This window comes from Vidua chalybeata, chromosome 23 (genome assembly GCF_026979565.1).
Source record: "Vidua chalybeata isolate OUT-0048 chromosome 23, bVidCha1 merged haplotype, whole genome shotgun sequence".
Classification (NCBI taxonomy): Eukaryota; Metazoa; Chordata; class Aves; order Passeriformes; family Viduidae; genus Vidua; species Vidua chalybeata.
Window position 1 is genome coordinate 6725625 of NC_071552.1, and position 15561 is coordinate 6741185.

At 48.7% G+C, this 15561-nt stretch overlaps 1 long non-coding RNA gene across 2 annotated transcripts; it reads right to left on the bottom strand.

Moving 5' to 3' along the window:
- Window positions 1-2080: 2080 nt before the first annotated feature.
- LOC128799212 (uncharacterized) lies at window positions 2081-5733 on the bottom strand. Of its 2 annotated transcripts, XR_008434664.1 has the most exons (6): window positions 5634-5733; window positions 4983-5228; window positions 4560-4770; window positions 4282-4453; window positions 3831-3918; window positions 2081-2934 (listed from the first exon to the last, which is right to left on the bottom strand). It is a non-coding gene; the product is annotated as an uncharacterized LOC128799212 (long non-coding RNA). The 2 variants fall into 2 exon arrangements; XR_008434665.1 differs by lacking the exon at window positions 4983-5228.
- Between the last annotated feature and the right edge of the window lie 9828 nt (window positions 5734-15561).

Sequence of the window (15561 nt, forward strand, 5' to 3'; positions counted from 1 at the left end):
GCCTCCTGTGCAGGGGAATTGCTGGGCTCAGCTCCTGCCCGGGGCTCTGGGGCCATTGCTGGGCCTGGAGCAGAGCCTGGGGCTGCTCTGCCCTCCTGCACACAGGGACACCCAGGGACAGACATGGACACACATGGACAGACACGGTCAGACAGGGAAAACAGGGACACCAGGATGCCCACAGCTGAGGCCCCTCTCAGCTGGGGCTCCTCTCCAGGCTGAGCAGCCCCAGCTCCCTCAGCCTTTCCTGAGCACCAAGATGCTCCAGGCCCTTGCTCAGCTCTGCAGCCTCCAGTGGCCCCGCTCCAGGAGGAGCCAGAGCTGGACACAGCACTCCAGAGGTGCCTCCAGGGCTGGGCACAGGGGCAGGATCCCTCCCTGCCCTGCTGGCAATGCTCCTCGCAGTGCTTCCCTGGATATACCATTGGCCTCCTTGGACCCCAGGACAAAGTGCTGGGACAACTCCATTCCATCCTGGGCTGTCCATGGAATGATCTCTTGGAGTACCTGGTGTTACATTCTATCCTTCTAGCAGCTCAGAGCAGCGTGCTCGGTGTGTGGGGAGCCTCAACTGCAGAGGAGCTGTCCTGGCTCTGTAAATCAGCTCCCAGCACTGTCAGAAGCCAGACCAGACCCAGACTGCACAGCCAATCTCACCCGCCCTCAGGCACAAGTCCTTAAAATTCCTCTGTGTGAGCGTGCACTACCCAGAGTGCTCCCAGACCCAGACTAGTGCAGTTTGGTGCTGAATATTCAGCTATCAGTTGTTTGCACTGAAGAAAAGAACAGGATAATTTACCCCAAACTTACTCCAGGTTCTAATAAATCCCATTTTCATGCCACCAGAACCCAGGGAAAAACCAAGGCAAAGATATTAACATTTTCTACTTGAAAAAGCAGCTCGTTGTAGTTAAGTTCAATCCCTTAAGTGATCATCTAATTCTAGTCTGACATTTTCTGTAAGTGAATAAACCTGTATCTTAATTCTCCCCCTGTCAAAGATTAAATAATGCTACATCAGCTTTTAGTGTGATTGATGCAAATAAAGACCATGAAAAATGTAGCCTGGTTGGAAACATTCAATGAAATAATACATTTGAGGAAGGCTGCCCCCATCCCTGCTGATGTGGAAGGGCTGGATTGTGGGAAAAGCTGGGATGACAACACTTAAACTGATGTTGCTCTGCATGAGGGAGAGGAAAGGCTGAGTACAAAAGGAACTCAATAATTGTGAGTGAGATCTGTGCTCTGATGGCTTGGGAAAAGCATGTTCCCTTGAGGCAGATCCAGCTGGATTTCCAAAATGACCACTCAGTCACAGAGGAAGATTTTGGCCCTGCTCACCGTGACAGAGGAGAGAACCAAATCCATTATCTGTGACATGTGGGGGATTGGTAACTTTCCCTTAGACTTGGAACTTTCCTTTAGGAAGAGTGGGAAGTGGGGATGCAAAAAATGAAAGTCGTGCAAATTTCTCATGCCCTTTGTGCCAATACTGCTGTTCTTCTTAGGGAGACTGAGGGATGGAGGAACACCTGACTTGAAGTGACAATAAGGAAAAGGCTCCATGATGTTGAACTTTGTGCTAGTGTTGTAGCTGTCCATCTCCTCCCTGTGAGTATTCTGAAGTCTCTGAACAATTTCATTTGTTTTTCTATTGAAAATAAGTTCTAAATTCTTCCTGCTGTAATTCTGACATGAAAAAGCTGCCTTTTCCTCATCCAAATCAATTCAGTGATTCACTCCTTACACAGTCTGCTGATGGTTATGAGGATGGAATTACAGGCTTTGTAAATGATTGTAAAACACATGCCTGGCTCCAAAGTGGTTTATTTTCATATCTGTGATTTTAGAAAGTGAACTTAACAGTGCTGTAGTTTTTCCTTGTGTGCTAGGAGGCTGGAGAGAGGATTTTTGGAATATTTGATCCATACAAAGTGCAGATGAGACGATGGCTGGCTAGGTGAGCAGAAGGAAAGAGAGAAAGAAAACAAAGAAAGAAAACAAAGGAAAAAAGAAAGCCAGGAGAGCACAGGTTTATTTTTAGGAAGTGTTTATTCTTAGAGTGGGAGCTCACAGCCAGGCTGCATTCAGCAGGGCATCTGCACACAATGTTCTGACCTGCAGGTGCCCAAATACCCTTCCAGATCCCCACACAACCCCAGCAGCTTTGGGTCATCCCAAGAGAAGTGGCTGATTGCTTTTGCACCTATGCTATTAATAACTGAGGTGGAGGACAAAACTGATATGTTTTAAATACTGGGATCATTCCTTAAAGTCAAATTATATTGGGCTTATGCATTTGTTCCCATCCCAATTAAATCTGTGTTCCTCTCTCTTTGAATAGTGCACATTCCAAAGATTAAGTAGAAAGTTACTGGAAAAACTCTGAACTGATAACAACGGATTCATATTTCTTACCTAATTGTCACTGAGATTGATGGTTTGGGAATATTTCCAAGACTACACTTGGTTTAGTAGCCACACTTGGAGCACATCTTGCTGAAGCCTTAGCAAGTGCTGAAGGACTGGGATGTGTTTCCTGCATGGCAGCCCTAAAGACTCTGGGATGAGCTGACCCAGCCTGGGCCCCGTGATCCCAGTGATTACACAGAGAATCTTTAGCACCAGCCCTAAAGACTCTGGGATGAGCTGACCCAGCCTGGCCCCCGTGATCCCAGTGATTACACAGAGAATCTTTAGCACATCTGGAAAGTTTGTTCAATAATTAAATGGCTCATCTGGGACTGTGAGTCTTAAACGTTCTCAGTTGTTGGGCATTTGTCAGTGGATATGTTGGACCCTTTGTGGAAGGCTGTGCTCCCGCACGGAGAATTTCAGGAAAGTTCCAGCTGGAATGGAAATTTCAGGAAAGTTCCAGCTAATTCAGGCCCCGGCTGAGAGGATGCACTTCTTGACGGCTTCCACTCCGAGCTGGTTACAAGGAGAGAAGGGATACTCAGGACAGCAGCTGAAGGAGTAAAGACACCCCCCCTTGCCCTTTTCCCTCCTGCCCCCCCCAGAGGCACAAGTGCTGACAGCAACTCTGGTTCCTATTTGTCCTCCCGTTCCAGGGGAGGGATCCTTTCCGATCGCCAGGTCCTTGAGGGGTGTGAAGAGTAAACGAGGTGTGAACAACACATCAAGTGGGCAGCACAGGGAAGCGGAGCCGTGAAAGCATTTGCTCCGTAAAAATAGAACGGGGCTGTTGGCAGCAAGAGGTGTCTGGAACAGATAAAGGCGGCAGTGGGTGATGGGATTGGGCTTGTTTTATTAACGCAGCAGTCTGAGCTTCCTGACCTTATGAGAGAGGACAGAGTTGGGCAGGACAGGTGAGCCTGGAATTTGTTCTTCAGCGCTGGAAGGATTACACCTCTCCTGATTCCGTACGGAGCAGCCACGAGCTGCTCCGTGGATCGTCACCTCCCCGCTCAGCTGGAATGGGGAGGACTGGGCACATTAACACCTAGCAATGATCCCGTGGAAAGGCGTGAGCTGCACTCCCGTTTGTTTTAATGGGCTTTACTGTGGAGGAGCTGCAGCTCTGGAGTCCCCCTGGAGCCCCAGCATCCATCCAGCCGCTGTTCTTTGATCATCCCTGGGCACTGGGAAGCTTGTCTGTGTGCTTGGAATTAGCGTGAATGTTCTTCTCAGGTGAAATATTTATAAATCAAGGGGAAATTTTCTGACTAAACAATAAATGGCAGCGTGGGTTTGCTATGAACATCCCTCATGTATAACTGTCATAGCACAGCACTGCCTTCAATCCAGGGATCTCATCCACCCCCATCCCACAGAGATCAGCATATCACCAGCAGAAAGTGATTTACCAGACAAGTCCCAGTTCCTGCCTGTATTATTCCATGATTTATGGCCCATCTGATGTGGCTGTAGCGGGAGTGCAAGACAGAACCTGTTCTGCAACACAAACAAAGGGTATTAGACTAACAGATCTGATATTGAAAGATGGGTATCTCTGCATGGCAGCAAAGAGATGTTGTTTATTTGCTGTCTCACTCTACTCCAGCTCTAGCCTTGCTGCTCTGCCAGAAAGGCTAAAGCATAAAATGGAATTATAAGTATTAACAGCTGTGGGTTGTGTCACTTAGGAACACACAGCAACCGCTGCAAGGGCCACCAAGGATGGGCAGGGACAGCAAAAGGGAGCTCAGCACTCGAACCGGTGAGGTTTCCCCCACTGGTTCCAGGATTTCAGGTTTGGCCACTCTGCTGCCACACGGAATAACAGCAGCTCCCACTCCTCACAGGGCCTCTTCTCACCCTCAGCTGCTCACAACTTGGGGCCTTCCTCACATCCCTCCTCACTCCTGCACCTTGAACCTCAGCTGAGCCCCGTTCTTCAGATGTCATGGGGCAAATGCTGCCCAGCTGAAGCCACTGAAACAAAGCTGCTTTTAGCTTCCAGCTGGGTGAGGAGGCCTGGTGCGAGTGCCTGCAGGGAAAAGGAACACATGCTGGTTTGCAAACGCTGCTGGTGTTTGAATTGCCCTTCTGTGCTGTCTGGGGGTGAGCAGATAGATAAACCCAGGGGTACTTACAGATCTCACGGAAGTTGAGACTCCAAGGTGCTGAAATCAGGCTTCAAACAGCACTGCAAAGAGCTGAAATCAGGCACTCCTCTTCTGGACATCTCAGCCCAGCTTTGGGCACTGAACCTCTCACTTAGAGGGCTTTGGATGCTGCCAGGTCTCCTGCTGGTGGATGGTGTTACCCAGGAGACAGCAGAAGCCCTGGGGCAATGAGCTGAAACTTCAGGAAAGACAAGGTACTGGTGTAACAGATGGGACCTTGGCCCAAAGCTTAGAAATAATGAGAATTAGAAGTGTGTCACCAGGGAAAGGCAAGATCAAATGCTTTAAATCACAATATATTACACTTCCCCCCAGCACTTTAGCAATATACAGCCTTAATGCCTCTTTTTTGCCCTTTTTAGGGGAAAGAATGCATCAGTATGGACTTACCTAAACAGCTTGGGAATTTTTTAGTACTTGATTATTCTAAAATATTAAGGGTTTGTGGCACTTGAGCAGATAGACTTGAAATCCCTGGTTTGCATCTTGATGGTTTTTCTCTTTGGCCTCATTTGTTAAAGGCAGAGAGATTTCCAGGCCAGAGGCATTTCTGTCCTCTCTTGGGAGATGGTGCATGTGACTTTCTATTTTCCATGGAAACCAGAGCAGGAAATAGTTAACAAAAGGCTCCTGGCTCTGCAGTGTGAGAGAACAGGTTAAGAGGTTTGGGAAAAAAAAAAAAAAAAAAAAAAAGAGTATCACTCTCAGCAGCAGCCAAGGGCAGAGCTCTCCAGTTCTCCTGTCAGAGCCTGTTCCTAGGGCAGTCAGGCTCACTCTCTGTTCTCCAGAGCCTCGTGTGATTTGAGGGCTCCACAGACCTTCCTCACCCTCCCCTTCAGCCTGAAAATCCTCACTGAGGAGCTCTGGCAAACTTGGGGAGATAATTTGGTCTAAAGCTTGCAAAAGCACCTGTCGGGCCTCCTCAAAGCAGGAAACCTCCCTGGTTTAGAAGTGATGATTCCAGGGCTGTTTGGAGCCCTGGCCACCCCATTTAATTGGAGGTTTCCTTGCTCTGGGCATCACCTTTGGAGCTTGACCCACCAGGCAGCAGCTGGGGCTGGAGAGCAGCAGAAGAGCCACAGGAAGGTGCCACAGCTTGGCTTCCTGGCAGGAAAGTGTCCACCAGGGATGTCTGTTGGGACCTTCCCCCTCCTGTGCCTTGGTTTCTCCTTTGGTGTGCAATGGGAAATCTCCCTCTCGGCTCTTCTGTGACTTCACTGATACTGATGAAACGTTAATGCTCCAGAGGGGTCACTGCTGGAGGTCTGTTCTTGGTTAATTTTTTCCTCGTGGCCATGGGCTGTGGAGGAGAATTTCCCTGCTCTCTCCCATGGTATTTTGTCACAGCTCTTCACATCCCCTCTGCCACACAGCTTTTTCTGGGGAGCTCCCAGCCTCTGCTTTTCCCTGGCAGGCCACGCAGGAAAGGGCTGTGATTTAAGAGCAAGCCACAAAAGCACCCGGAGATTCAAAGCCTCCCCCACCTGTGTTCCCAGGGAACTTGCTGAGTCTCAGCAGTTTTTTCCTGAACACAATTGTGCCTGCAAAGAACCTGTCTGAGCACTGTACAGCACAGGGCAGACTTTTAAGTCTTTTTTTTCTTCCTTTTGTTCCTGTATCCAAGGCCTTTCTCTCTTTCATTTATGGATTTGGAGCCCATCTTTCATTATTTGCCCTGAAAAGCTGCCTGAAGCAGGGCTCAGCAGGAGTCAGACAGAGGCAGCTCAGCCCTCCTGGCTTTGCACAGCAGTGTTCCATGGGGATGACCATTCCCAGGTGTGTGTGAGGGGCACAGCTCCCTGCTTCCTGCTTTTTGAGGTGTGCACATGTGGAATGCTCTCATTCCTTCCCCCTCAGGGAAATCCCCAGAGCCCTCCCTTGGAGAGACTTACCATGGAGTCTACCTGGATGTGCTGGGCAAACTCAGGCTCCAGCACATCACATCACATCCACCTCACCCCCCTGCCCACAGGGCACACAGGGACTGTCACAAGGCCCACTGTAGACACAGAACATTCCAGCAAGGCAAATCACTCTAGATGTGATGCCTAAAGGCATTTTCAGTACTGGGAAATAAGGGCTCATTTATTCCCTTGAAGATTTCTGCTCCAGGATGAATAGCAGTGATGGAATTCTGCCACAGAGCAGGCAGGTCTGCACAGTCACCCTTGTACTGCTTAGCAAGACCTGTTTGGGTCTGGCAGCTCAGATTTTCCTGTCTTGAGATGCTTTGAAAGGCTCTGCCTTGATTGCATTTCCATCCACTCGAGATAAATAATTGTGACATCAGTCCACAGCAAAGCCTGAGCCTCCATGGCTTCACAGCAGCAGCACTTCCAGCCTTGCAGCAGCACTGCAGCTCCCAGTGCTCACACAGCATGGGACCAGAGCAGCTGGGGCTGCCCCTGCATCCCTGGCAGTGCCCAAGGCCAGGCTGGGTAGGGCTGGGAGCACCCTGAGACAGTGGGAGGTGTCCCTGCCCATGGCAGGGGCAGCACTGGGTGGGCTTTAAGGGCCCTGCCAACCCAACCAGCTCTGGGATTCTGTGATTCTCGTCCCCTGTGATGATCCCTGTCTCTGGGGATCATCCTCCACTGTGCATGGTGGGATGCAAACCTGGAGCTTCTTCCTCTATGGGCAAATCCTATTTCAGCTACCTTAAATAATTTCTTCCCCAAAAAAGCTTACAACAGCTTTCTGCTGGAAGCAGGGGGATGGTTGTCAAAGCCTCAGGAAACCCCTTTGATGTGGGGCAGGCAGCTGGGAGAGGTGGTAATGAGGTGCTGGGAGAACTTCAGTCAGCAGAAAGGGAGAGCAGCAGTTCTGAAGCTGCCCGAGCAGCAGGGCCTCTGTGCTGACACACCACAGCGTGAGGGGATGGCTGAGTGAGGCTTACAGACCTCGAGTGCTTTAGGGACAGACTCATTCTGTAGCTCTGAACAGAATTTCTGGACTTGCAAATTTATGGACACACTTTTTTGGTCAGCGATGGAGGGAACAAAGAGGTATTCAGTTATCAGGTCATATTTGTATGTCCACCTCACTCCAAAGTGAGGGCCCTGCCTGCAGGCTGCTTAAATTGAGAATTCTCTGGGGCAGGACCTCTGCCCTTCTCCTCTTGCAAGGCTCAGAATAGAATGGGATTTGAGCCCCGGGAGGAGTGCACTGATAGCCTGGTTATAAATACACTGCTGGTGGCAGACTGCTGGGGCTTCGTGCCAGCCACAGCAAGTGAGGGCCTGATGGAGGCTACAGCAGCAAAGAACAGACCTGTGGATTGCAGATAGTCCTGCTCCTTGGCACCAGGGTCACCTCCCTCGTGCTGCCATCCCAGGCACCTCTGAGGCCACTGCTGCAGGGCCACACGTGGCAGTGCTGGTTAGGGACAGCCAGCACTGTCCCCAGGCTGTGTCACCCAGGGCAGCTCCACAGCTGAGGCAGCAGCCACCTCCTGACATTTCCCCTGAGCCTTCCCAGCTTTGCTTTCCCCAGAAATGCTCCTGCTGCTCTTTGTTCTGTGGGGTTGGGTTGTGTGTCCTGCTGGGACAGCTGAGCCTTCCTGGGAATCCTGTGAGTTATGGGATGCTGAGTGCTGTACCCACAGCACCCATCTGGACCAAACCTCTGCCTCCTGAGGGCTGCTGTGAGACACAAACTCTGAATGCATTCCCCAGCCAGGTTCCTCCCTCCACAGCCCTGCTGCAATCACAGAGGCACACCACAGCTCAATAAGGCTTTGGCCTGGGCTAGGCCTCCAAGGCCTGACTGTAAATCACAAATACAGATTGTGTGCCAGAACAGATTTTTATCTTTTCCTAACTAAAGTACTGCTGGTAACTCCAAAGTACTGGCAGGAAATTTCCCTGCTGTGAGTGTGGACGCTGGGGAGGATAACAAAGTGTGTTCGTGTGGCTTGGGCTGCTACTTAACTCGAGAAGAGACTCCACTTTCTCATTAGAAAGTACCATTTACCTTTTTATTGTTTTTTAATGAAACAATTTCTTCCCAAAAGATAAGAGAATTGCCTTTTTCCTAAGTGGACATTTTCATGAAAAAATAATCCCTGAGTTTTCATTACAGTCTTGAACAAGAACTTGAAAATAAAATCCGCTTGTTTCTTTCCCTGGCACTCTGCAAAAAGGAAAAATAGAAGAAAAAGAGAGCAAATGTGAATTCTCAACACACATTTTTGTGGACAGAGTGGAAACATGTAAAAGCTTTTACAAAAGGTTTTGAGATGCTATGAATTGAGTTGACATTTTCCAAAGTCCTCATAAACCCCACTGGATTATTTTGGGTGGATTTCAGCTCTAAGCCCCAAAAACCAGAGTTACCAAGTAGGAGCAATGTGGTTTTTCTCCCAGGTCCTCCCCAGGCCCTCAGGAGGACTCCCTCCAGCTGCTGAGAGAGCAGAGGTTACTCTTTTATGTTTTCCTGGGATGAAAAGTGGTTTTGCTCTGGGAGGAAAATAGCTTTGGTTTGGCTAGAGAGGCTGAACTCTCCTGGTAGACATGGGGGGCTTCTCCTTGACCTCTCTGCTCCTTTGGGGTGGAAGGGACAGGCTCAGGTCCTGTGCTGCCTCCTGTCCTGCTCCCCTGAGATCAAGGAGCAGCCTCAGAGGAGGGGAGGAACCTGGAAGGAGCTTGCCTGCTGCCCTCATGGTGTATGTGGCCAAAGCCAAGCTGGCTGCTGCTCTCTGAGGGCCCCACCCTGAGTGTAATTACTGTCCTTAGTGTGCCCAGGGCTGGTGCCTTTCTCGAGGTGGGATTTGTGGCTGTCTGGGAGTTCTTGCTGTGCTTTGGGCTCTGGCTGTGCTGCCAGTGTTGGTGTGAAGGACAAGTGCACCAGGCAGTGACCAAGCTGTGTCTTTGTCAAGAGGTGCTTTTTGCTTTGCTGAGCGCTGAAGTAGGACAGTCTCACTCAGTTCCATCCTGCTCTGTCCCCGGGGCTCTTGCCAAAGCCCCCTCTGCCCCTGCTCCCCTAAGGGCTGCATTCTTTGGTCACAGCAGTAGCACAGCCTGCACTTGGTGTTCAGGGGTTTGTGCTCCAAAGGGTGGCTGATGCCACTTTCCACTTGTACAGAGGGAGAAACTGAAGGACAGAGCAGGCAGGTAATGGGATAAATGTTATAAACAGGTTTGTATGGAAACTTGCTGGGTCTGAGAACTTTATATGAGCCCTCTGTTGAGCTCTCTGACCTCCTCCTCAGCAGCTGACAGGACTGTGATAGCACAAAAAGCAGGAATTCCTCACTGGCTACAAAAAGAGTCCAGCCCAAAGAGTCAGTGAGGTATTGCCCACCTTGCCCTTAGACCTGCTTAGAGCCCACTGGCCCTCTGTGACCCATCTGTGAGAGGGAAACTGAGGCACAGAACTCCCAGGGCTTGCAAACCCCCTGCTTGTGCAGGCAAGAGAACTTTGCTGGAAACTGCAGCACTTCTGGAGAAAGATGCTGGTGACAGAGCGGGTCCTTCTCCTGCTTGGCATAACTGGCACTGAAGTGCTTTGTGGGGTCTCTCCACAAAGAGAGCAGCACCTTCCCAAGGCTTTGACTCCTGCTTGTCCCACTGGATTCTCTGGACACCGGGGACCGTTGTCTCTTCTCTCCCCTCCCAAATTCAGTACAAAGCTGCTTTTTATGTTGCCTGAAATCCCGGACACAGGAGAATTTCCACCCTGCTGGGATCATTAGCCTTCCTGCCTTTCCAGTATTTGCAGCTCGTGGATAATTTCTTTGCTGTTTTGGTGATTGTTTTGTTTTTTCAACTATTATTTATTCAGGGAGGCTCTGGGACTGCCACCTGTCCTGGTCCATGGGCAGAGCCTTCCCTGCACCTCAGCAGGGCTCTGAGAGCACCAGGTCAGGCCAGCATGGAAATCACACGAACGGAGTCAGGGGGCACTATTTGTGTTTGGAGGTTTGTTTTCACCAACGGGACAGGACTGCTGGGGTACATTCCTTGAGCTTTTATTGCAGCATCAGCCTCATTACATGGCTGAGACAATGGAAAGATGGCAAAAGCTCACGTGCAGCCAGCAGCAGCAAAAGATTGCTTTGTTACAGAACATCTTAAAAACTTTCTAGCCAACAGCACATTGCTAAAGCTCACAGGGAGTTGTTCTAGCCAATTCCTACAAGTACACCTATACCTGCTTCACACAATGCTTGCTTGTCTGCTTTCTATTAACAACACACAGTACACCATTATCAAGCTTAAAACCTTCTACTATCTTATTAAACATATTTTTCTGCAGTCTTAAAATCTATCTTAGCCAAACCTAAAACTCAAGCTATTGTTCCATGTCCTTACTTGCTGTACTATTGTAACTTTTTCTACCTTCAGGCTTTGTAGCTACAATTAGTTCTGAGTTCTCTGTTCTTTCTGCTTTCCCAACTTTCTAAAAATCTTCTTACCTTTACTATTTCCCACAAGTGCTCCTTGTTGGGGCCTTGCAGCTGTTAAACCTCACCTGTCCTCTGTTTGGGGCAAGGAGCAGAGAGGTTCCCCACAGAATCACGTACAGGGAGGGGGCTCAGTGCTGGCACAGCACAACACAGCTTCTCCTGCCCAGGAACAGGGAGCTCTGGGGCTTGGGGTTGTCTTGTGCAGTCCCACAGTGATCCCCAAGCACAGGTGCCCTGGAAGTGCCAGGAATTCACCTGTGGAAGGCAAAGGAGGAGCTGCTGTGCTGAGCTCAGCAGGGCTGAAGTGCCTCTGGGGGCCTTTTCTCCAGCCCCAAAGTGAGATAATTCATGTGTTCAGGAGGCACCAGACTCCTCTCCTGACATCAGGCACACTCAGAGCACCAGGAACAGTCAATCCAGCCCTGGGACCTTGGGCAGAGTAAGCAGTGGGGTTGCTGTGCCATGAGGTTGTGCTGTGGGAAATCCTTTCAGGTTGCTCCCAGTGCAGTAGGGAGGGTTTCCAGCCATGAAGGGGAACTGAATTCCTGCTGTATGGAGATTCATCTTCTGCCTCAGCCACCAACTGGGTGAAAAAGCAGCTGAGGATGCAGCAGTGCAGCTGTTAATGTGTTTATTAGGATGAATAGTATAGATAATTCATGAAGTGGTGGTTTCTATTTCTTTGCAGAAGACACAAAACACAGGAGCAGGATTTAGGTATATGGACAAGTCTGTGTTTCCACAAAGCCATGTTTGATGGTAGGACACGATGGAGGTGTCTGTCACATGAACAGCCAGCATTAAAGGCTTGGTTAAAGCTGCCCCATGATGCTGTGGAGCTCCTCATGTTCTTCCAGGCTCAGCCTTCTCACTTCCTTAACCTTTCCCAGTCTGCAGACTTCTCATTGCTGATCAGGTTTGTCCTTACAGACTGATTATCTGCATTTCTTGTTCTGTAGAATTGGATCACTCTGTGACCCTGGCTTACCTGAATTCCCCAATCCCCACTCTGACCTTGCTGTAGTTGTGCTCTGTGCCCCATTTCCTTCTCCTGGACTCTCTGCTCAGGTGTTTCCAGTTCCCTCCCTTTCTTACTCATGTTCTGCAGCTTCTGATCAAATCCGGTATTGTCCCACCCCCAAAGGCTTCTCCTGCTCTCCCTTTGGGGTGTCCCTTTTCCCCCCTGCTCCCATCAGGTGAGGGGGCCCAGAGGGAGGGGGGGATGCTCCCTGTTATCTCTCCAAGGATTTTGCTCCCTAGGGAAGGGGGGTGTTGGTACTGCTGTTGGAAAGGGAGGAATTTGGTGCTGTTTTAGAACCTTCAAGGCAAATCCTGCTTCAGGTGTGTTGTTTGGATGACAAGGCAGACAAGGATGTGTCTGGATGCAAACTGGAATCCAGTGGATATTTTTCCATATCCTGAGAGATGTGATGGATTTTCAGCTGAGACTTTGCTGGAGAATGCTGTTGTACTGCCTGGATGTGCTGGGCAATATTTCCTGTGGCTCTACAGTTAAGTTTTTATGGAAGCCTCGTTCTGTTTAATGTAGCTGTAGTTGGGTTATAAATTAATAATCCCTGCTGCTGGGACTGCTGTGTAGCAAGATGGCTTGTGTGTAAATAATTCATGCCATTAAATTCATTGTGTTCCCTGTCTACAGCTCATTTACCTGCTGTGACTACAAATATTCCTCTGCATGTTGGAGAAGGTGTTGGGAGATGCCAGGCGTGAGAGGTCTGTCAGGAAGAGGCTCTTCCCTGGTTAAATGGATCAGAATCTCCTGGGACAGGGAGTGCCAGGACAGTCTGGTTTGTAGACATGACAGGGTGAGCTTTTCACCTTGGTTTTGGAGACTGGGGAGGTCCAGGCTGTGGAAGATGGGTTTCCCTGGCACATCCATCCTGGGCATCAGGAGGAATTTCTTCATGGAAGGGGCTGCCCAGGGAGGTGTGGAGCCCCCATCCCTGGAGGTGGCACTCGGTGCTCGGGGCTGGGGACCGGGTGGGCATCAGGCACAGCTGGGACTTGATGATCCAGGAGGGCTTTTCCAGCCTCAGTGATCACAGCTCTGCCTCCTTTCCAAGCTCTCCCTCTTTCTTTGTAGCTCTTCTAGAATTATTTCGGTGCTTGTCCCTACCAGTAAACCAGGAACAATTGGAATTCTTCCCTGCTTCACATGCAAATTCCATGGGGTTTCCAATGTATTTTTGTAATTTAAATTCCCCTATGTTTCCTTGGAAAGCAGCTCCCCAGAAGCAACAAAGCCTCAGGCATCACCACTCTGTGCTGCAGTGAGCAGAGCAAGGTAATGACATAAATCCTGCACAGATGAAGGTAAAAGGAGTACAAAATAAAATTAAAAAAAAATATTATTGTGTCCAAAAGATGTTTTCCAGAGTTCTGATGCACAGTCTCTAAAATGTTTGCATATTTGTAGAAATTTGTGGAAACATGATGTTTCCAAGAGCTTTGATGCTGCTTTATTACTCTTGTATGAGGAGATTATTTCAGACCACACTGGTAATGCTTTTCTGTTGTGATGTTGTCAATTCTGGTTTGTTTTCCCTCAGCCTTGGTGCTGCTCTCATCTGCATGTGATGATCCAGGGCAAGACTTGAGGGAATCCAGGGAGGACTGTGCTGGAATAACTTCCATCTCCTCCTCACACACCAGAAACCTGATCCTCTGACAGTAAGTAATATTTATGTGCTTTTATGCATCATACATAACCTGTAAAATTGTGTTATTGTCAAGTTACCATCATATATTATCTAGAAGCAACTTTAAAATGTTGATTTAGCTTTATATATAAATATTGATGAGAAATCTGAAGCATGTTTTTCTGCAGAAAATACTTATATCAGACTCAAATTTATCTGGAAAAGATGTTATCCCTTATGTTCCTGCTGAAGTCTACTTAGGAGACAGCCTGAGCAAGGCTGTGTCTGTATAAATAACAAGGACTATTAGTTTGGGACCAATTTATTCACTGAAAAGGCTTCTGAAGAAATACATCAGCATATTGGAAATCACTACAAAGGGTTTGGGTGATCACGTTTATTGAGGCTGAAGACAAATGTTTGGGAAGGAAGGAAACAAGAAAGAAGTCCTGTAGTTGCAGGAGCTGAACAAAATGAGGCAGGTGCTTGTGAACTTTGAAACAACTGTGAGTTTTTTTATGAGGGAAGTTCCACTGTTCTTTGTTTTGGTTAAAAAACAGGATTCTGGTTATCTGGGGAAAAGATTTTTAAATAGTGAAGGAACGAGTGACTGTGATTCAAAGTTTGGCACTTGGCAGTTGATGTGTTTGTTGTGGTTAAGCTTTGTGCTGGGATTGACAAGCGATGTCCAGCACACCTGGCCAATGCTCCAGACAAACTGGAAAAGTGGCCACTGCAGGTGCCACCTCTTGTGGGGCTGAGCTGGCAGGAGGCAAAGGAGCTACTCTTAAACTAAATGGGCTTTAGTATCTCTTTTTAAAGCTGCTGCAAACGGGCTGGGAATGTTTTATTGCAAGCCTGCAGGAGTGGCCTCTCAGCCTGCCTCGCTTGGAGGGGCTTTGCTGCCCTGCCTGGGTTTGGTGTGGGAGTCTGGAGGCTCCCCCAGCCCAGCCCAGCCCAGCCCAGCACTCTGTGTGAGGCTGTTTGCACAGAACATGGGGCATAATGGAACATGAGGTATTGTGCTCTTCCCTAACCTATTTACATGACTCCATTACCACTGAATTTTACTGAGCATGTCAGGAGTGGAGAGAGAAATATAATCTAATAGGAAGGAATGTACCTCTCTGGAGCAGGGAAGCTGTGAGATAAAAAATGGGGTTTAGACAGGCAAATGAACTGATGCACTGGGGAGGGAAATGTCACACTCTTATTCTTCCCCCCAAAACCAAGTTAAAATTCTTCCTACACGTTAATGTTGTGGCAATATTCAAGTGTCCCAACCAGTCTATTTTGTAAGGATTGAAAGGAATAACAAAGCCAAAGGTGATGGAAATAACTGGATGATGCAGTGGCCAGCAGTCATTTGGGACTGGGATGTCCATAACCCTAAAATGCATTGATCAAATGCATGAATGTATCGCACTACCCCAGATTGTTTCCCTTGAAATGGAAGCAATTTAATCTTAAAAAAAAAAATAATGAAAGAGCAAACTGTAAATGAGACCTTCTGGCAGCAGGACGGGCTGTGGTCCCAGAGGCAGCAGCACAGGCCAGGATGACAAATGAGGTCATTAAACTAAATAGTGTAAATTGAGTTCTGGCAGTGGGAAGGAATCCTTATTATGATGAAGGGCATTAATATGGGAAGAAGAAATGGGGGAGGAGGAATTCACTGGTGACAGGCTTAGCTGGGGCAGGGAGCAGTGTAATCCTGTGGCTGTTCCAGCTGCCTCCCTCATTGCAAGGCAAGGGGTCCATTTAATTTCACAGTGTTTTCAGCAGAGCATGGTTTTGAAGTGCCTTAAAGATTAGAAAGTGTCACCCTTCAAACAGCATCCAGGAGGCTGCTGAACCAAAGCCTGGGATCCTTTACTCATTTGGTCTCATCTTTGACATCACA